A 22,500-nucleotide genomic window follows, 5' to 3' on the forward strand; every position below is an offset into this window, starting at 1 on the left:
TTACATACGAAATTGTTGAACTAGTTATCAAATTCTGTCACAATGCTGTAGAATTGCAAAGAGCATACAGTAAAAATGTATGTATTCAGTGTCTTGTACTCACTTACTCCCCTAACTACAGCAATGTGTAACTTTACTGTAGTTTTCAAATGGCTGTACAAGTAGTGTATAGTGCTGTCTTGAGCATGTTCAGGTAGTGTCACCGAGTTCTGCCCTTTTTTTGCATTGGAAAACACTGAGAGAACTGTCATAATGAAAACATGACAAAGCCATTTGACTATCTTGTTCATAAACGATGGTGTCAAGACTTCTCATTTTGATGACACTGACAGTTTCATTGACATGAATAAGTGCTTTTGAGGAATGGACTATCCATTTTGAGCAAGTGACGTGCTTTTGCAGGTCATCCACTAGGTTTTGCAGTTTGCACTAATTGTTTTAAGAAATGCACTAACTGCTGTGCAAATGTTAATAGTGATGTGAGAATAGCACCAAAGCGACTGAGAAAAACTGTAAACTGGAGTGGGGCCGATCTGATTGAGAGGGGATTTGGCTCTGACACACTAGCATGCAGATACGGCAGCTTTAGAGACACTCTGACACACTAGCATGCAGATACGGCAGCTTTAGAGACACTCTGACACACTAGCATGCAGATACGGCAGCTTTAGAGACACTCTGACACACTAGCATGCAGATACGGCAGCTTTAGAGACACTCTGACACACTAGCATGCAGATACGGCAGCTTTAGAGACACTCTGACACACTAGCATGCAGATACGGCAGCTTTAGAGACACTCTGACGAGCAAAAACAAGCACAAAAGGACAGCCAATGGTATCGCTTCGCGGGTGAGGAGGATTTTCAACTGGACATTTTTCAAATGTCATCAGCTTATGAGTGAGTGTGTGTGTGTGTGTGTGTGTGTGTGTGTGCGTGTGTGTCTGTCTGTGTTTGTGAGAGTATACATGCATGCTGGCATGTATAGGTGTGTGAATATGTGTGTACATGTACATATGTGTATGTATGTACGTGTCTGTCTGTATGCATATGTAACCCACAGTTCAAATAGAACCGTAAATAACATTAGTGATATAAATAATATAAATATTTATATGAATAAATAGCAATACATACTCAAATAGAACCATAAATAAACTTAGTGATATAAATATAATATAAATATTTATATGAATAAAGAGCAATACATATATAAATAAGACATTATTTACATTTATTAGAACCCACAAAACGTGTTAAAATATTGTTTTGTAATAGTTTCAATGCTTTCAATTATGTTTGAACCATCCCTTTAATTTAATATCACTGCCCCTTTAAGACCCTTTCCCAGCTAGACTATGCACGAGCTAGTTTTGAACACAAACAGCAGACGCTAACGGAAAATCAATACGATAGACACAGAAATCCAGACACCTTAAATTAAGCCCCAAATAAATCTCTAATAAATCTCTAATATTGTTCATCAAGAATCAACTCAGTAACATCTTATCGGTGGTTTTGATGAGAGTGTTTTGAAGACGGTTTTGGTGAGTTTCACTGTGTTTTTAATGTCTATTGAATTGAATGAACATATTACAGCGTAATAAGCTAGCGATGTAAAATGTACGTGTATACCTAGAAAAACACAGTTACTCAAGTTTTATGTTAAAGAAGGGAAATGTATGTAATATCTATTCCCTATCCCCTGACATTTTATCGATTAATTTGGGCTTTAAGTAACGGCTAAGCAAGTTCATTTCACGTCACCATGGTGACAGTCAGTAGTGAGAGGAATAGCACTCCTCTGTGAGTATAAGCACTAGAACGTTTTTACTGGTGAGAGTTTATTGATTTATTTCACACATTCTGTATGGCCTGTTGTGCAGGCCAGGTTTTTTTTGCTTGACGAGCTTGACGACGGATCGGACCCTTGATGATTCAGCGTATTGCGAGACAGCATACGAACTGAAAGATATTTCAAGTGGACACTAGATGGCGAGCCTACCCAAGGAAATCTAATGTCAAGGACTGAAACACCGCATTCGGAAACGGTTTGACCTGAACAACTGAGCTATTCTTTTGAACAAATCAAATTGGACGGATCCTCTTATGGAAGAATATTAGACTCAAAAGTTTTGTACGTGTGTATCACATTTTGAAACTGTAGAAATTATTTGTAACTGTAAAAATGATCTTTACAAGTAATTGTCAATATCACAAATATGCCCTACACTTACAAATCTATTCTACGGGTACGGATCGGTTTTACAGCTACAAATCATCCTACAGTTAAAAATATTTTACAATTACAAATATATTCTACAATTACACATCAATATTCTACGCACAAAAAGCTGCTCTACAGTTACAAATCTTTTCTACAGGTGTACAGACTTTTGCACCACCTTAGGGATGAGAAGTGTCTCATATGTATTGTGTGTGTGTGTAACAGGATTTGTAACTGTAAAAATGATTTGTGATTTAACAAAAAAATAACACGAACAATTTTAAGCATTACTCATATGTCGTTCACTTACAAATATATCCCACAGGTATTAAATATTCCACAGTTGCTGTCTTTCAATTACGAAACTATTCTGCCATTACAAATGTCTGCTGCTCGCACAAGTATTTTCTACAAGTACACAAATACTTTTGAGACTGTTCTGGCGCTTCCTGTTGAATAGCCAATGGCGATCCTCAGGTTTGGCTAGCCAACCATGAATCTCAGTTCACTAACCAATCACAGAGCAGGAGCAGCGCCGTCGTTGTCTGTGGGTGTAACCAAACTTGGAGTCTACGCTTGGAGCACGCTAGTTTCCTGTATTCCTTGAGGTATGTTGGTAGCCTACACCACACAGACTTGTTCTATGTCCACTATTCCTTGTTAATACAGCCAGTGTACCTGATATACAGGGCAACGAGGTGAGATCATTCAATGGCAACTAATGTGGGCAACAGACAAATAACTATTATATATAGCAAGCTACCGCTAGTTAGCCAAATCCCACTCAATCTCAATGTAGAATAGCAATGGTAGCTACATTTTCAGTTTAAGCAGCATACAAGCGTGAATGGATATGTAGTGTGTGGACGGATGGAAATAAATAACAACACTCAACATACTTTTGAAGACATTTTGTTTCAAGTTTGTAACAAATGCGGTCAAAGTTTTAAGGGAGTTTGTCAGTCATAAGGTAGGCTCAGCATTATTATCAAGAGGTGTGCTAACCATTAGGCCTCGTATGCCAGGTCTACCTCCAGATTGTGAGGTGCTATTCGGACTTGACGAACTCTTATAGTAGGCAACAGAAACTCCTTACTGCAGAAAAACCGTAGTAATGTAGGTTTGATGCTCAACAGATTGCTCTGGAGTTAGTTATAAGTTAATAATAAGTAACCATTGATATGTGTGACAAAACATACCAACTTGTGTCAACATGAGCTAGGCTATGTTGGCATTTTCTGATGGTTCTTCATGACTGATCATAAGGTACAAAATAAATAATACAGAAATACTGTGCTGGGCATTGGTAGACACATTCATCTGTCTGTATCTATTTCTTCTGTGTAAGCAGGTTCTTATGGATCCCCAGTTGCTGCCTCCTTCTGAAGCACAGGTGGGTCATAAAATATATTTTACTGTCTATAAAAATAGGTCGCCGCCCGATGTGAGTTTCAAAAAGCATACCTTTTGAACTTGTTGACGGCAGTATTCTTACTTAAAACAACATCCTCGGATGTGTATGTTTTATATTTTGTAAAAGTTAAAGAGAAATCACTACTATTCTATCTTTAAAGTCAGTTTATTTTCAAACATTTTTGTTGGTTCCTGTCAGTGATAGATCATTATCTATGATAAATTTATCTACACTGGCAGGTTATTAGAGAGGCTGAAAACCAGACTGGAACAGGCTCTTCAAAGGCAGCCTCTGGACCTAGACTATTTATCAATTTAGGAAGCACCATTAATGCTTAATAACTTCCTTTCACCTTCATTATTGTATTTGGGTGAAGGGAGAAGTATAATTCAGATGTTTTTTGTTTTCACAGTGCAGGATTGTATGTTTATGAAGCACATTTAAAATAAAATATTGACTGTTACCACATACAGTGGGTCCCATTCAGAAGTGGCCACTTCTTTCGCACTTTCTGTGATTCATGCAGCTGTGTGAAATGTATTAAAACTTATCGCCACAAGGTGGCAGTTTAAGTCCGCTGTAGCATTTGTAAACAGGGCAGTGGAGTGCATTCAAAGGCGTTGCAGTGGCAGTGAGATACTGTAAGCAGAACGAAACTGAAGATCACCTCGTTGAAGTCATACAGTAGACTAGGCTAAATCTGCGCACTGTTTTTGTTGCAGATCATTTTGAAAAGAGTGGTTTGACCAGATGAGGCGGAGGTTGACGAAGATGAAATGGAAGACTCATGCCGTGTCACAGCCTGCCTCAGACAATACGTTGTAAGTGGTATGACAAATATTTCCTAAGATAAGATATCCCCCCCCCCCCCGATTTTGAAACCTGGCTGATCAGAGTGATTTGGATTTGATGAGAGAAAAACTGAAAAATATGTGAAAGTATCCCAATCCGTGAATTGGTGAAACACACTGAGCACACAGTGAGGTGAAGCACTCACTAATCCCGGCAGTGAGCTGCCTGCAACAACAGCGGCGCTCGGGGAACAGTGAGGGGTTAGGTGCCTGCTCAAGGGCACTTGAGCCGTGCCTACTGGTCGGGACTCAAACCGGCAACCCTCCGGTTACAAGTCCGAAGCGCTAACCAGGCTAGCATTGTATAACAAACAAACTACTACTAAAAGTATTTTCTGATATTGTCTTTTAATTCTTACAGGTTCTTTAGAGACATTGAAAGACCTGGTGGTCTTCTGGACGGGACACCTTCAAAGAAGCTATGGATGCAATGCTGAAATAAAGCAATTATGGTTTTGGCTTGATCTAGTGTTGTTTTCTGCAAGTTCAATGCAGTATAGTCAACAATTTCAGTGTTTCAGACGGTGACCAGAGTTCCAGTTGTTCAATGAATAAACTATGCAATGAGAAACTGTATGCCGATTTTTCCTAGTTGTATATTTAACTACAATGTGTGCACCATATGCAGTAGCCAGAAAAGTTGTGATTTTGTTTCTCAGCTGCCACAAGGCACCTACAGTGGGCAGTGCTTCGACTTGGCCAGCTTCACTCGCGGTCCGCGCGTGGGATCACGCGGTATCACGCGACTTTAATTTGTATTTTCCCAGTGAGACGCTGCAACAACCCAAACAACCGGTAGATGGCTCAAGTGAGTAGGGTGTCTCGTAAAAAGAAATGGAGCCTGGAAAACCCTACACAGACTTCACTACAGACTTTAGCAGACTGGTTTAGAAATAATTTAATAGCCAGAAATATGCCTGCCCTGCCCTAATAAAGAAATATTTGCTTAACTGCGAGTGAATCCCGTTTGCAGCCGTAGAAGAAACGCAGGACAAATTAAACATTCTGGTTTTCTCCAAGTGCAACGATGATAGACAGAAATTATTTGGACAAAATATAGAGCATATTAACCTCCGTTGCTCAGCCAAATGCCTTCCTGTTACGTCCTGTTATCACGGAGTTACAGGCGATAAACGATTTTTTAAGGTCACAAGTTTACTTCATTAGCGGTTTATTTTTTTGATTATTAAAGAGTGTTTTTCATTTAAAGGTTTGACTTCGTGCTTATTCAGTAGATCTTTTTTTAGTGCTCTTCCCAATCCCAGACGTTCACATTGCATGTTTGTTTGTAATGGATGCAACCGTGAGATAGGCTACACGTTTGACGGCAATGAGTTGTGAACTGACATGAACCAAGACATAGCCCAGCAGCAATCTAGGGACTGTTCGTTATTTATTGAAGGGGCCACCGGATGAATTTTGAGTGCTTCAGTCAAAAGTTGCATGACCCTCCCTTGCCTGCTAGAAATTGTTCAATGACCCTCCGACAAAATTGTTAAAAAAGACATGACCCTCCCCTTGCCAATTGTCGCATGTCTTCCGCCCGCGCTGCTTTGCGCCACAGCCACACACTGTGATAACGTTCTTAAATCAATCTTTCGTGAGCTTGCATGCTACCAGTCCTTCCTTTTCAAATGTGTTGCCCCTGTTTGCAATTTCACAAATAATCAATTAATGTGATTAATAATATGACAAATAATCCCTGTGCATGGGGACCGAAACAATGCATGCCAACTTTTTCCGTGTTTATCACATATTTTAACTTTCCCCCGCTGTCTTGCCGTAGAATAGGCTATCCCATATTTTAATACTCTCATAACAACCCTGCCATCGGGCCTGTCTCTGTGTTGCCCTGTTGCTACCCCTTGCCCTTCCAACGAAACAGATGTCTTCAAATCATCGTTTTCCTTGCTTGAATGTCATAAACATACAACTTTATGCAGCAGAATTACGCATAGGCTACTTGGAACATAACACATTTGACAAAGGACAGATGTATCGTAACACCCCCAATTATCACCACTTTTGTTCAGAAATTCTAAAACAACGATGTTTTTTAACACTTCAAAATAACATTTGCTAAATTAACCTTACATTTTTCAGTAGCCATAGGTGTGTAGATTTGAACAAAATCTGGTTTGGTTCTTAACGGCACATGGACGGTTAGACCGAGAATTCTTGTCGTGAAATTAAAATTCCACTGGAGCTCCAAGCGGTTGTGTACACGCAGCCTTACAACACTGTTTACAGCTCTTTGAGTCACGGTAAAATGTCATTTTTGGTACATAGCTAATTTAGATACACCTATGGTGTGGGTGGTTGCGTCTCTTTAGGAGTCCGCTGTCTTGGTTTGTATAGAAATGGATATAAGTGACACATACACGCAAGACGGTGGAAATACGGGACCGACGGTAATAGGGGGAGTTCCGATATGTTGTAAAATATTAACTTTCAGTGTTTTACGATTTCTGTCATGGGGAAGTGTTAGGCTACTGTCAGTGACTGCCGTGAGAGAAGCGGGTTCTGTGTTTAGTTCATGTCAGTGACTGATGCGAGAGAAGCGGTGTCTGTGTTGTGTTGCATTGCGTTGCGTTAATTTATTTTCATTGGGCATACCGTGCCGTGCTGTCCACAGCTCTTCAGTTCTGACAAAGCCATCATTTTTTTTAAACAATGAGTGCAGGAAGCGCGTTTGTATGGTTATATTGCTTGACGGGGGGATCCCAAGCAGCTTTCAGCCATAAGGCTACTTTGAGAACATTTCAATTCACCCGACACTCATATTCAAAATGTTGAAAACTATTTCGGCATAGCCTATAAAGCAGTTTAATTAAATGGAATGTTAGTTGTAAACAAACGAGCTACTTGGTGAGGCTTGGCCTCACAGATGCGCTCGTGCCTTAGATCAGGGGTCCCCAACCTTTTACGTACCATGGACCGGTTTGATTCCCATTTTTTTTTCATGGACCGTGGGGGGGGGGGTTCGGGGGTTCCATGTTCCATATGTGTTGTGCATGCATTACTTGAAAGAACTAGCTCCAGTTATGTATGAACAGTGAAGGTAACGAACTCTTAAAAACATGAAAAACGTGAACTTGAAGAAGTGAAAATTTAACAATATGAACTATGAAAATTGAACAACTTGAAGCTACATCTATCAAGTGTGAACATGCTTAACAAAATATGGGAACAAAACATGGAAACTAAACGTGCATTATGAATATAATCAGTGGGAGCCCTGTGCTTGTTTCCCTGCAACAAGACAGTGACACCCTCAGTGTGTTTGAAATGTCCAGTCGATTGCGCAATTTGGTTTTAGTTGCAGTCATTGCAGAAAACCCGGCCTCGCATAGATACGTGGTGGGAAATGGTAGCAACGTTTCAGGCGCTTTTACGGCTATCTCGGGATATTCTGCTTTGGTTTTGATCCAAAAACCCGCCAGAGAGGTTTCCTCATACACACTCTTAAGACCAACTTCATTTGCAATTTCGATCAACTGCTCTTCCTCCTGCGCTGACATGTTAGGACTATTCGGGATATTGACAAATGGGTTGCGGACCCACTCATTGGTTTGCCGTGGATCTTTGGAGGATGGGAAGTAGCCTAAAACGCTCAAACTCATTTGAAAGCGCAACAAGGTAATTGCGCACCAGCTGCAAGAGAAAGGGCCCTGCCTCAGTCTCTCCCAAAACCCCCACCAGGCTACTGTTTGGAACATATCAAATACACCCCGTCCCTATTCGCCCCCACAAATCCAGCTTGGCTTTAAATGCAGCGACTTTATCTGCCAGTTTAAAGACAGCCGTCATTCTCCCCTGGAGTGACAGGTTGAGGTCATTAAGCAACCCGAATATGCCATATAGGTAAGCGAGTTTTGACACCCAGTCCTCATCACTAAAATGTGCAGCTAACGGTGACTTTTTTTCTGTAAGAAATCTCTGCAGCGGCTCTCGCAACTTAAACACCCTGGCCAGTGTCTGCTAAAGATGCTTGTTTTTTGTTGCTCATTCTAGCAGTTTAGCTAACTTCGTGTGACACTACCGTTCGCCAAGAACTGATCAAGTGAAGTGAGCTGACCTGAGGCTGCGCAGCGCTGAAGGCAATATGTAAAGTGTTGAAGGCGGGACAGACGTAAGAAAATAGACCTTGCAAAATGCAAACATGCGTGCAATCAAACAACTGCATATAGGCCTATGCCATGTAAAAACGTGACATTATTGCGAATTAAATTGAGTTTAGTTTGCATGCATTTTTTTAAACTCATGTCGTAGGCTAAGGCCCGGTTAGGAATGTACCGGCCGCGGCCTGGTGTTTGGGGACCGCTGCCTTAGATGGCAGGAAAAATCTTCAGCCTATTAACTGACCACCCGATTCACGTTGGCTGGGGGGGAAGGGGGGCCATCAGACATTTGTGACCAGTTAATTCGGCCCTGCCCCCAACAAATCACACCTTCCCACCTCTGACAGCTTAAAAGAACTCACAGACCTATTCACAAACCTGCGGCATTTTGCCGTGTTTTGAAATCCTAATGCAGCTTTCAATAGTGAGGAAGCAATTTTGCATTGTAGGCATAACTAACATGCAATAACGCCACCAACGACAACCAAAACTAGGCTAATCATTGTCAAAATGTAAATTAAATGTAACATTATTGTGCATCAAATTAAAATGTTCTCTTTTGCAAACGTAGGCATAGTAACAGAATAATTTAATAATGTTACAAAGATACTACATCAATCCGTATGTTTCATTAGGCTACTAGGCTATTTGTTTTGCCTTATTCTTGATTCATTTAGGCTAGGCCTTTTTATTCAGGGGCCGTATTCACAAAGAATTTTAAGGCTAAAAGTAGCTCCTAACTGGCGAATTTAGGAGCAACTCCTAAAAATAATGGGCGTGTCACTCCTAACTTTAGGACTCCTAATTTTTTTCACAAAAAGTAATTCACGAAGCATTTTAGACCTAAAAGTAGCACTGTTACGAGACCATACAATTGATGAGATGGTTCAACATAACATAACAAAGGCCAGAGAGAAGTGACGGTTTAAGGATATTTAATTGAACAAATAGCCAGAAATAATAGTTGTTAACAGTGCGTTTGACAAAGATGAATAAAACGCAACAAAAAACAACAGAACAAGGTGGTGCGTTAACGCTAAAGAGTAACAAAACAGAAAACAAACCCTGTGACTGACTGACTCAAAAGAAAACCAAGCTGACTCCCGACTGTAAACAAAAGACAGTAAGGATTGGTGAGTCTTCTCGAGTCTGCTTCACTCCCTGGGCCTGTTTCTAATAACGTGCAATAACCCGCCACCAAACACCACCCGCTCAGATAACTATAAATAAAGTACAAGTGCTTTACAAATAGCCTGTATACGTGAGTGCTAACTTAACGAACGTAGGTTTCAAACAAAGGGAAAATGGAGAGGCCAGAGGACGACGCAGTGCGACGCTGCCAGCAGTTTCCGCTCTGAGAGAGGCGAGAGCGAGGAGCGAAAAGAGACCTCCTTCTCGGACGCGGCCGTCTTATATAGGCCCTGCCCCGCCCCGCAATCGGCCCACACTCGGGATGACCTAGAGAGGGAGACAGAGACAAGACAACCCACGCGCCACAGCGCAAATAGGCAACGCAATATTAATACTATAGGAGCATCTGCGTAACACCCCCACCGTTAAGAAAATAAATTGGGGGGTAAATATAAACCCAGTATATAAAAAAACTACCACCACCAAGTGCCAATTTACCTTACAAAATGTGACAATAATGAAAAACATTTGCAAGAGAAAACAAACTTATCAGCCAGCGACGTCTCTCACACGCAGCTGGACAGGGAAAAACAGAAAGGTTAACAAGTAACCACCCAGCAACGTCTCTCACACGCAGCTGAGCAGGAAAGACAACCATCAATCTGTTTACACATACATGTGCTAATGATTTTTTTTTTTTTTTTTTTTGTAGATACATATATATCTAACTTAGTAACCCACAATTTATTTTTTTCCATGTTATAGAAGGCCACTTAAAACTTTAAAGCCTGGACAAAGCGTCCGCAACCACATTTTCACACCCACGAATATGTTTTATGTTAATATTGTAACCCTGCAAAATAAGGCTCCATCGCATCAAGCGCTGATTGGAGTTGCGCATGCGATCGAGGAACACAAGAGGGTTATGATCAGTGTAGACCACCACGGGCTGCACAGCACCACCAACATAGACCTCAAAATGCTGGAGAGCCAGCACCAGAGCAAGGCCTTCCTTCTCTATAGTAGAGTAGGAGCGCTGATAGATATTTAATTTTCTAGAGAAAAAACATACGGGGTGCTCAAACCCATCCTTATCATGCTGTAGCAGAACGGCTCCTGCGCCCAGGTCACTTGCATCGACAGCGATGGAAAAGGGGCGCGAGAAGTCGGGGGCAGCAAGCACCGGCGCGGTGGTCAACAGGGCTTTTACAGACTCAAAGGCAACCTGAGAACGAGGAGTCCACTTGTAAGACAGCAAATCTGTAAGAGGTGATGCAACTGCAGAAAAATTCCTACAAAACGAGCGGTAGTAACCTACCATGCCGAGGAAACGGCGAAGCTCGCGGCGAGTGGTTGGAACAGGATAGGTCAAGATGGCTTCGACCTTGGCCTGGACTGGCCGTACCTGTCCACGCCCAACCACTTTACCCAAATAAGTGACCGTAGCCTGGCCAATTTGGCCAGGTTAATGGCCAGATTTGCATCAGACAAGCGTTGTAACACAGTAGAGAGGTGAGTAAGGTGTTGCCGCCAGGTGGCGCTATAAATCAACAAGTCGTCCAAATATGCTTTGCAATTAGACACGCCATCAAGAATGCTATTAATCAGACGCTGAAATGTGGCGGGCGAATTACGAAGCCCAAAGGCCATTACTGTATATTGCAGAAAGTGATCAGGTGTGGCAAAGGCCAAGATTTCCTTGGCACGGGCAGAGAGTGGTATTTGCCAGTAGCCTTTTAACAGATCAATCTTACTCACAAAAACAGCCGAGCCTAACCGATCAACGCAATCATCGATGCGTGGCAGGGGATGACTATCCGGTTTTGTAACCGCATTGACTTTTCTAAAGTCCGTGCAGAAACGCATAGAACCATCAACTTTAGGCACCAACAAACATGGACTACACCACGGACTACAGCTGGACTCTGCAATGCCGTTCTCTAATATGAACTTCACCTCTTTCTGAAGCAAGCTTCTCTTAAGTGGGTTTGCACGATATGGATGTTGCTTAATTGGGCGCGTTGCACCCACGTCGATATCATGAACAATTGCAGTTGTCTGGCGAGGCACATCAGGGAAAAGATCCTCATACTGTTTAATAAGCTCAACGAGATCTTCACGATCTGGGGCAGGCAAATGCGACAAAAATGAATTCAAGTTACACAGAACCTCAGAATTCTTCATTCTGCCCTCAATCACCTCAACCGACGGAAGGCGGCCCTCATCTTCACATAAGGAACCCGCCACGGCACCTTGATTATCAGACGAAGAGGCAACTTCAGCACCACATGCAGTGGACAACGCCACTTTTGAAGCGAACTGCCCGAAGACTTAGATTCAGGAACAGACTGTACGCGATCACAATAAAGTTTTAAGCGATTAATGTGACACAGTGTGGTTTTCTTTTTATGATCTGGGGTTGAAATGACGTAGTTGAGACTGTTCACTCGCCGCACAACATTGTATGGTCCACTGTAACGAGGTTGCAATGCAGCGCCCATCACAGGAATCAGGACCAACACGTGATCACCGGGGTTAAATTTACGCGCAACAGCCTTTTTGTCATACCTCTGCTTCATGCGTTTTTGGCACAGCCCGAGATTGTCTTTGGCCAACTCACATGCACGACCGAGCCTGAAACGCATTTTAGAGACATAATCAGACAGGTCACAATATTCTTTGCTTTCTGTTAAAAATGACTCGTGCAGCAATTTCAGAGGTCCACGAACCGTGTGGCCGAACACAAGCTCTGACGGACTGAATCCCAAACTCTCTTGTACAACTTCTCGTATAACGAAAAGAGCCAACGGCACACCCTCATCCCAATCTCGCTCGAACTCGAGACAGAAACTTTTAAGCATCGACTTCAAAGTGAGATGGAACCTTTCCAATGCACCCTGAGTTTGAGGTCGATATGGTGTGGACTGCACATTTTTTATTGCGAGCTGACGCATAGCCTGCACGAATACACGGGACATGAAATTAGTTCCGCGGTCAGTCTGCACGGTCTTAGGAAGGCCAAACAACGAGAAAAAATTAATCAAAGCCTTAACAATGGCAGGAGCATTCATTTTTCGCAAGGGGACAGCATGAGGGTACCGTGTTAACGTACACATAATTGTGAGGAGGTATTGATTTCCCGACTTCGTCCGAGGCAACGGGCCAACGCAGTCCAAAATTATGTGTTCAAACGGCTCTGTGGAGACAGGAATGGGCTGTAACGGTGCAGGGGGAATAACCTGATTAGGCTTTCCCGTAACCTGACATACATGACATGTTCGACAATGTTTAGCAACATCACGGTTAATACCTGGCCAATAAAAATAACGTGTGATACGATCCGATGTCTTAGTCACACCAAGATGACCAGAGAAATGATGATCATGACCAACACTCAATATGTGACCACGATAACAAGTAGGGACCACAATCTGATAGAGTATTCTCCATTCATCCTGCGCAGAGGCCGAAAGGGGTCTCCATTTGCGCATTAAGACCCCATCTCGCAAAAAGTAGCCACAAGGTGAATGCTCAATATCTTCTTCGGACATAAGGTCAGAGAAGAGCGAAGCGAGAGACTGGTCATTAATCTGTTCCTTAATTAAGTGCTCACGACTAACCGACACCTGCGGAACATTAGACAGTGAAGCGGAATTCGTCGGCAAATCACTATCGACATTAAGTGAGGGTTGCACTAAAAAGGTATCGCAAAGATTAATTAGTTCATCCTCAACCTTGGTCTTTTCTTCACGCTGCGCCATAGCACGCGTAATGACGCTAGCTTGAAAAACCTCCGGAAAATTCTCATTTAAATCATCTGGACATTGAGAAATTGGAGAAGTCGTTACATGGGCAAGGGAAAAACAATGCCACCCATAACATCATTGCCCAATAACACTTGCACATTTTTAACTGGGAGAGTACGACGTACACCCATTTTAAAGTCACCAGTAACTAAATCTGTAACGAGGGAAACGTTGTGAAGTGGAACATTCACAAAGCCCATTTCGAAACCTTGAACAAGGACATTTTCACCGGTATAAGACTCATTATTAAATGGCAAAACACTCTCCAGGATGAAACTTTGCGAAGCAGCTGTGTCCCTAAGAATTTTAACAGGCATGCGCATCTCGCGCTCACCTGACAAAGCGACGTAACCCGTTGAAACAAACGGAGCAAAAACATCACTGATATTCTCGTCTTTCCGAGACGTCGGGGGGAATGTGGAAACACAAAGACCCACATTAGGGTCATTTTTACGATTGGACTGCGACTTATTTCCACGCTTCAATTTAAAGCAATTAGCCATAACATGTCCACGCTTATTACAGTGCCCACAAATTAGTTGATCATTTGAACGAGTCACACGATTAACATCAGATTGAACAGTTTCCACTACATTTTCTTTAAAATTTCGGTGCCCGGTAAAATTTTGGTAACCGGTGCTCTGAAACTTAACAGGGTAGGAGATCGCATCCCTTCTTGCAAGTACGTATTCATCAGCAAGTACAGCCGCGCTAGATGGTGTCAGATCTTTGGGTTCACCGATATAAGTAGCTACATTCTTGGGCAGAGAATTCCTGAAATCTTCAACAATGATTAATTCTCGAAGACCCTCAAAAGTTGTAATATTTTGCGAATTAAGCCACCGATCAAACAACATCTCCTTCTCACGAACAAACTCCACATAAGACAGCGAGTCGCGCTTCTGGTAATTACGAAATTTTTGCCTGTAAGCTTCAGGCACAAGCGAGTAAATGTGCAACACCGCTTGCTTTACTTTATCATAATCCGCGGCATCCTCTAAAGATAAAGAGGAATAGGCCTGCTGGGCCTTGCCTTGGAATATGCTTTGCAACGTCATTGACCACACTTCGCGAGGCCATTTAAGAACTGTAGCAACTCGTTCAAAATGTGCAAAAAACGTATCCACTTCCTTCTCATTAAAAGGAGGAACAAGCCTAATATTTCGTGTGACATCGAAATGAGTGACAGGGATATGAACACCAGATTCGCGAGCTTTAATCTCTAACTCTTTTAAGCGAATAGCCTGGGTCATCTCCAAGTCTTTTATTCTCAACTCATGCTCTCTGCGCTCACGCTCGCGTACTGCTAGTCTATCCGCCTCTAGTTGCGATTTCTCCCGTTCCCAAGCTATCTCCTTTTCACGAAGCTCTAGACGTCTCCACTCTAAAGCACTTCTAGTAGGTGTAGGATCAGAAAGGGGAACAGATTTACCCGGAGTCGGCCGAGAAGGGCTTTCAGGACTTCCCTTCTCCAGCACTCCAAGTTCACGCAAGTCAGCCACTAGTTTATCGAAAAGTTCCGACTTAGAAGGCGAACCACGTACTTCCAACTTATAATGGCCGGCGATACGGACAAGATCATCGCGCGTACTAGATAATAACGCATCCACAGAAGGAGCCTCAACAAACGCTTCGAGGTCAAACATAATATGCGTCGTAAAGGTGACAGTTAAACAAACTAGACGAGTGAGGGGGGAATACAAAAAAACCGACTTACTCTATGGCAAACTCCAGACAGGACCGTCGCCCACAGGCGCGCACCCTACCTACACGGCGGAAAGACGCCAAAAACAACCCATTATGGGAAAAATCCGAATTTGACTAATAAGTCAAAAAAATTAGTTCAAGACCGGAATACGAGCCCCCATTATTATGTTACGAGACCATACAATTGATGAGATGGTTCAACATAACATAACAAAGGCCAGAGAGAAGTGACGGTTTAAGGATATTTAATTGAACAAATAGCCAGAAATAATAGTTGTTAACAGTGCGTTGTTTGACAAAGATGAATAAAACGCAACGAAAAACAACAGAACAAGGTGGTGCGTTAACGCTAAAGAGTAACAAAACAGAAAACAAACCCTGTGACTGACTGACTCAAAAGAAAACCAAGCTGACTCCCGACTGTAAACAAAAGACAGTAAGGATTGGTGAGTCTTCTCGAGTCTGCTTCACTCCCTGGGCCTGTTTCTAATAACGTGCAATAACCCGCCACCAAACACCACCCGCTCAGATAACTATAAATAAAGTACAAGTGCTTTACAAATAGCCTGTATACGTGAGTGCTAACTTAACGAACGTAGGTTTCAAACAAAGGGAAAATGGCGAGGCCAGAGGACGACGCAGTGCGACGCTGCCAGCAGTTTCCGCTCTGAGAGAGGCGAGAGCGAGGAGCGAAAAGAGACCTCCTTCTCGGACGCGGCCGTCTTATATAGGCCCTGCCCCGCCCCGCAATCGGCCCACACTCGGGATGACCTAGAGAGGGAGACAGAGACAAGACAACCCACGCGCCACAGCGCAAATAGGCAACGCAATATTAATACTATAGGAGCATCTGCGTAACAAGCACCTAAAAGTCTGGGACAGCTTAAAAGAAGTCGAGAGGACTCCTAACTCACTGAGACCTATTCATAAACAGCTTTTTGTGGCATTTTACACTGCGATGTTTTGAAATGCGCTATGCGGCAACAGGAGCTTCCAATCGCGAGGGAACAATTTTGCATTCATAAAAGGAATGCAATAACGCCACCAACAACAACCAAAACTACTCATTGTTAACATGTAAATTAAATGTAACATTTCATTGTGAATCAAATTCAGTGAGGATAGGAGCAGGCTTCACTCAATTGTGAATCAAATTAAAATGTTCTCTTTGCAAATTTAGCCTAGGCATACGGTGACAGATTAATTTAATAATGTTGCAAAGGTACTGCATCAATCCATAGGCCTATGTTTCATTATGCTAGGCTATTTGTTTTGCCTTACTCTTTATTCATTTAGGCTAGGCATTTTTATTCAGTTATTAATCATCTTCCGTCCTTCTCACTACTTGTGTAGCGCACGCATTCTCCGACCTGTCACCTGTCACTCACCATCGGAAGGGAGGTGTTTGGAATCATTCCCGCGTTACAATCGTCAGCCAATCAAGGTGGTCACTTCAGTCAAGCTCGTGCATGAGTAATGACGTCATCTATAGCAAGGAAGACTCACTCCTAGTTTAGGAGTTGTCTGAAAGGCTTTGTGAATAACTTTTAAGAGAAAACTCCAAGCTAAAATCTTTTAGTGCGATTTAGGAGTAGCCTACTCCTAGTGGTAAGATAAAAGCCTTTGTGAATAGCCTACAGCCCCAGTTATTCATCATCTTCCGTCCTTGTGTAGCGCACGCATTCTGAGACCTGTCACCTGTCACTCATTATCGTAAGGGAGGTGTTTGGAACAGGGGGTCAAGAGCGTGCAGATTAGCTTCGGCATGTTAGCATACGCCATTTTCAAATATGGCGCTGCATGGAGCATTTGGAACCAGCTCCATGCACGAAAATCCATGTTGGGCACGAGCTCTCATGCGCGTACATGTTGGTGGGCGGGTACCTATCCGGCGGCTACAGCCAAACGTTATTCAGTGCGTATTTCTTGAGGATCCTATGAGAAGACGTGCATATTATGGTTGTTTATCCATCATATGACAAATAAACAAATAAAGAAAATTGTATTGATCTTGTTTCGTTGTTGTTTGTCCCGAACAAACGTAGCCTAAACATGATTAAAGACAATAAATTACACAACAGCGGCATAAAGACCTTGTCTTGTTACACCATGGGTCTCCAACACGTTGCTCTCAACCTATAGCCGCCCCCTTTGGAGCTTGCCAGAGGCTGAAGCACTAGGCTACTACATTTAAACACAATTATTGCCGCGAGGCATTCCAGCCTACGAATTTAATAAAAAGTAAACCATGCATAATTAAAAAAAAACTCAATTTAGGCTACTTCGCTATGCAATAAGGATTCCATTAGAGCACAGTGCACGTTCAATGAATGAAAAAGGCCTTGTCTCGCAATAAACAGCTGGAAATTCCAACACTTTTTCAACTACACGAAACTTTACAGTGATCATCAAATACCCTCTAGATTTAAATGCCCATCAGCCTCAACATTTAACTATATAATAAAAGTCAAAAAGTAAATTAAATCCCATACCAAAACCAAAAATCTTCTGCGTTTGATAGCCTGGTATGCCGCTCCAAACAAAACGCATGTCTCACAATAACGTACAATGTAAGAAATAAAGGTCTGCCTCGAATAAGCATACCTCAAATAAATACCTGTGCTTTGCAGCCTAAGTAAATAGCAGACCCTGGACATAATTTAGGATTTACGGAAATGCAATCATACGATGTTGGACGCCTGGCGATGCTCTGGCCGTCTACTGTGCCTCTGACACCGCTGCCTCATTTGGATGGTAACTCCACAGGTGAGCGCGAAGATTGGACGTCGTGGATGCGTAAGTAAACTGTTTTTTGCTGAGTCCGCAGACAACATTCTCTTTAACCGTTACTTTACCATCTGCGGTGTACAACTCAAAGTAAAGACACCACATTTTAGATGAGTTGGGGACGTAATTGTCCGCTCAGGCTGACCGTTCTTTGCGTTATCTTCAATACTATCTTCAATAATATTGAATATCTTCAATATAATTTTCAAAACAGGGTGGCTATTGAGGGCTCTGGCTCCAGTCATTATTGTGGCTACTAGCTATTATTGGCTTGATTTGGTCATGGGCCAACGCTAGAATACGTTTAGAGCACCCGCTATGAGATGGCAAACAATAAAATAAAAAACAAACTAATCATAGACTGTAAAAATGCGCTACACTTGGCACTAAAAACCGAATAGTTTATTTATAGTTCGACTACGGATATTTCACGTCAAGTTCGAATGCATATTTGCAGCAGGACAGCAAGCAGATCGCTCTTAGTTAGAACCGCTGTGTTATCCAATGAAATTAAGTTGCGCTTCAGGGCGACTCCACTCGGACTCCATGCGCGTTCCCGAGCAACTTTTTCTTCTTCTTGTTACGTGGCAAGCAAAGTATGTGCATTATCGCCACCCTCTTACCGGAGGACAATTCTCTTTTTACAGAATATCCAATAAAAATCGACGTGGTTCATGCGTCATTTCCAGCTTTAGAACTTGGCGCATGGTCAGAGCCGACTGGCGCTGGATCCGAGCCCCAGTGTTCAATATGGCGTTGACTATGAATTGGCCGGATTTACTAGCCTAGCCTCCACCATTCATTTGTATGGAGGGCGGGACTTAGTCACTCTCTCCAGTTATATATAATACCTCCATGGTTTGGAATCATGCCCGCGTTACAATCATCAGCCAATCAAGGTGGTCACGCTTGCCCATTTACACAAATTAATGGTCGAATATTACTGATGATCATTGTTATTTAAGAACATGCAGTGTGCGTAGGGCACCAAAAACATCTTGCTCGTAAAAAAGCATCATACCGCACATTGTGGCGGTCTGTTATTTACTGTAGGCTGTGCAAACCACAGGGCAAGCCTGCATTTGAGGCCTTCTGTTGAAGAATTTTTTATAAAGCCTGCGCTAACAGTAATCCTCCTGCCCCTGATAGGCCTACCACAGCTGTGGATATGTGTAAAATGTTCAAGTAATAACACAATCCAATATGTGTCTCAATAGTCCCCCGCTGACCACCTCACACATTTCTCTAGATTTTGCAACGAATTTACATGACACAATGCCATACAATATGCCAGTTTTAGGACACAGAATAATGTTTGTAATGATACCAGTTAGGCCTACGTTTAACAGTAACAAGTGTAATGAGCTATTCATTGTCGAAGGTGCATGGTCAAGTGAAATTCTTACTTTGGAAAACAAACATTTGCCGATATCATCGCCGATCATCAGAATATTGCTCTGGACTGCAGGTAACTTGTTAACCCAGTGGTTCTCAAACTTTTATTTAATTCCCCACTTTGATCAAGGGGCATGACTGACGATAGTGGAGATAACGTGTTATCCCGAGGCCTTTGCCAGTCAGCATCTCCGACGGTAGTCTACCCTATTAAAAATAGGCTATAAGTTTTCGATGTCCCAAACGGAGAGACATAGGCTACTTTATTGTTTTTAACGATCTCTATGCTACTCACAAAAATGTAGGCATGGGGACATGATGAAGTAGGCTATCCAACTGTCGTGTGTTAAATTATTGTGTTTACGAGCCAGTGGTTTTCAAACATGCGTGACTCGGACATCTAACTAAATGCAACAGACTCATATCGTCCTCGCATTCGCAAAATGAGGACCAGTGTTTTGTCAAATTGCAAATAGCTATTCGTTTTAACGAATTTTTATGATAGAATGCTTTTTGTATAGGCTACTATCTTAATCTTGGAATATCGGGAGGGAAGTGGCGCGTCTGCAGTCAGCCAAATATGAATGTAATTCTGCGGCATAAAGCAGATGTATTTGTTTATTGTACAGAAACAGAAAAATAAAAATGAAATGTCAAGCAGTCAATTGACTACATTGCAGTCAAGAAGTAGGGCAAATTAAGACACTGTTTTGATTTGCGTAGTTGCATTGCCCCCAACACTGACAATAACATAGCAGATTTCGATTTTCGCTACCACCGTGTAGTCAAGCCTTAAGCCATACCCAAGTAGCCTTAATCTAGGTAATGTTTAATTATGCATGATTTATTTTGTTATTGAATTCGTAGGCTGGGATTCCTCTCGGTAACAATTATGTTTGGTAGCCTCCTGCTTTTTCAGAGGGGGCGGCAGTCAGGCTACTGACAGAGCGATGTACAGTGGCAGAGCGACGCACAGTGGCTGAAAGTGGTACTAAAGCTTCACGCAGCTTCACGCCTCGTAATGCGCGAATGAATTGGCCATTTGAAAGCGATGCCCACTGTACCTGTATCCCCAACTTGCTCTGAGAAACTGGCTCTGGTAAGAATTGATGTCTAAGTTGCTTTGGATAAAAACGTAAGCCTAATGAATAAAATTATTTATTAAAGTTCACATATCCCAACATTAGGGAATAATATTTAAAAATGCAATTTTAAATTTATCAGACAGGACAGGGGAGAAGTCTACAATAATGGTGTTCAAAGACTAGAATACAATAGACCTAAGAAACACATTTTAAAGAACAAATATAGGAGGGAAGGAGATGTATTTTCTATTCAGTGGTAGGCTACATGTTCTCCATGCTGATGTAGAGAATGGTCCAGTGATCCAGTGGAGTGATCTTGAAGGCCCTTGATAAGAGATATTACATCAGTGTTTCTCAAAGTTTTTCAGAACAAGGACAACTTAACCAATAAATAAAAAAACCTCACAGACCACCTAGCTAAACAAAAAAATAGTAGGCCTACTCATTGAACCACCTTGCTTATTGTCAGGATTCATGATTTAAACTGGCATAGCTTACATAGGCAGTGTTACAGAACTGTTTGGATTTACATAAAAGTTGTTCAACATCGCAAACAAATCATCTATAGGCCTATTATATTTTAGCATGCCTGCTCGCGAACCACACTTTGAGAAACACTGGCTTAGGCTACATGAATAGACAAAAACAACGATGCATATTTACATGCACACTGAAACACTATGTAGAAAGAGAGCATTCTGGAAAAGCATGATTGTATTTGTAGTAGTTTATCTGCACAGGTACAGTTGACAAATTATCAGAGTTAACGAACCATCAGAAATGTAAAACGATGACTGTAATTAACATAGCTTAAGTCGCCCATTTGAAATGTAAATAAATTGATAACTTAACTACCTAGGAACAGCCAGAAAGATAACTGCCGATAGAGAGAGGAAACATTCTGTTAACGACTTGCCCCGTGTATCAGGTACACTGGCTGTATTAACCATCAATGTACCTCAAGGAATATAGGAAACTAGCATCGGAGCCCGTTCCTTTCTCTGCTAGCGTGCTCCAAGCGTAGACTCCAAGTTTGGTTGCACCCACACAACTAGCCACGACAACGGCGCTGCTCCTGCTCTGTGATTGGTTAGTGAACTGAGATTCATGGTTGGCTAGCCAAACCTGAGGATCGCCATTGGCTATTCAACAGGAAGCGCCAGAACAGTCTCAAAAGTATTTGTGTACTTGTAGAAAATACTTGTGCGAGCAGCAGACATTTGTAATGGCAGAATAGTTTCGTAATTGAAAGACAGCAACTGTGGAATATTTAATACCTGTGGGATATATTTGTAAGTGAACGACATATGAGTAATGCTTAAAATTGTTCGTGTTATTTTTTTGTTAAATCACAAATCATTTTTACAGTTACAAATCCTGTTACACACACACACAATACATATGAGACACTTCTCATCCCTAAGGTGGTGCAAAAGTCTGTACACCTGTAGAAAAGATTTGTAACTGTAGAGCAGCTTTTTGTGCGTAGAATATTGATGTGTAATTGTAGAATATATTTGTAATTGTAAAATATTTTTAACTGTAGGATGTTTTGTAGCTGTAAAACCGATCCGTACCCGTAGAATAGATTTGTAAGTGTAGGGCATATTTGTGATATTGACAATTACTTGTACAGATCATTTTTACAGTTACAAATAATTTCTACAGTTTCAAAACGTGATACACACGTACAAAACTTTTGAGTCTAATATTCTTCCATATCCTCTGAACTGAAATTATTTCACTGTTGCAACACAGTTATTTAAAGATACTGAATAGATTGTGAATGAGTGAATGTATGAATGTGGATTGGTTAATGTGTTGTATTTTTTCTTTTATGTTTTCCTGTTAAAGTGAAACTAAAAAGTGAAGCAATTGCACAAACAAAAGAAACATTTAAAATATTTCCATTATACCTTAAAGAAAGAGTTAGATTCTGTAGAGTGAAACAATCACACTAACTTAAGGACACTAA

Source organism: Alosa pseudoharengus, unplaced genomic scaffold (genome assembly GCF_046254945.1).
Source record: "Alosa pseudoharengus isolate Yale_2024_CS ecotype anadromous, Long Island Sound unplaced genomic scaffold, YU_APseudo_1.1 YU_APseudo_1.1_scf_12, whole genome shotgun sequence".
NCBI lineage: Eukaryota > Metazoa > Chordata > Actinopteri > Clupeiformes > Clupeidae > Alosa > Alosa pseudoharengus.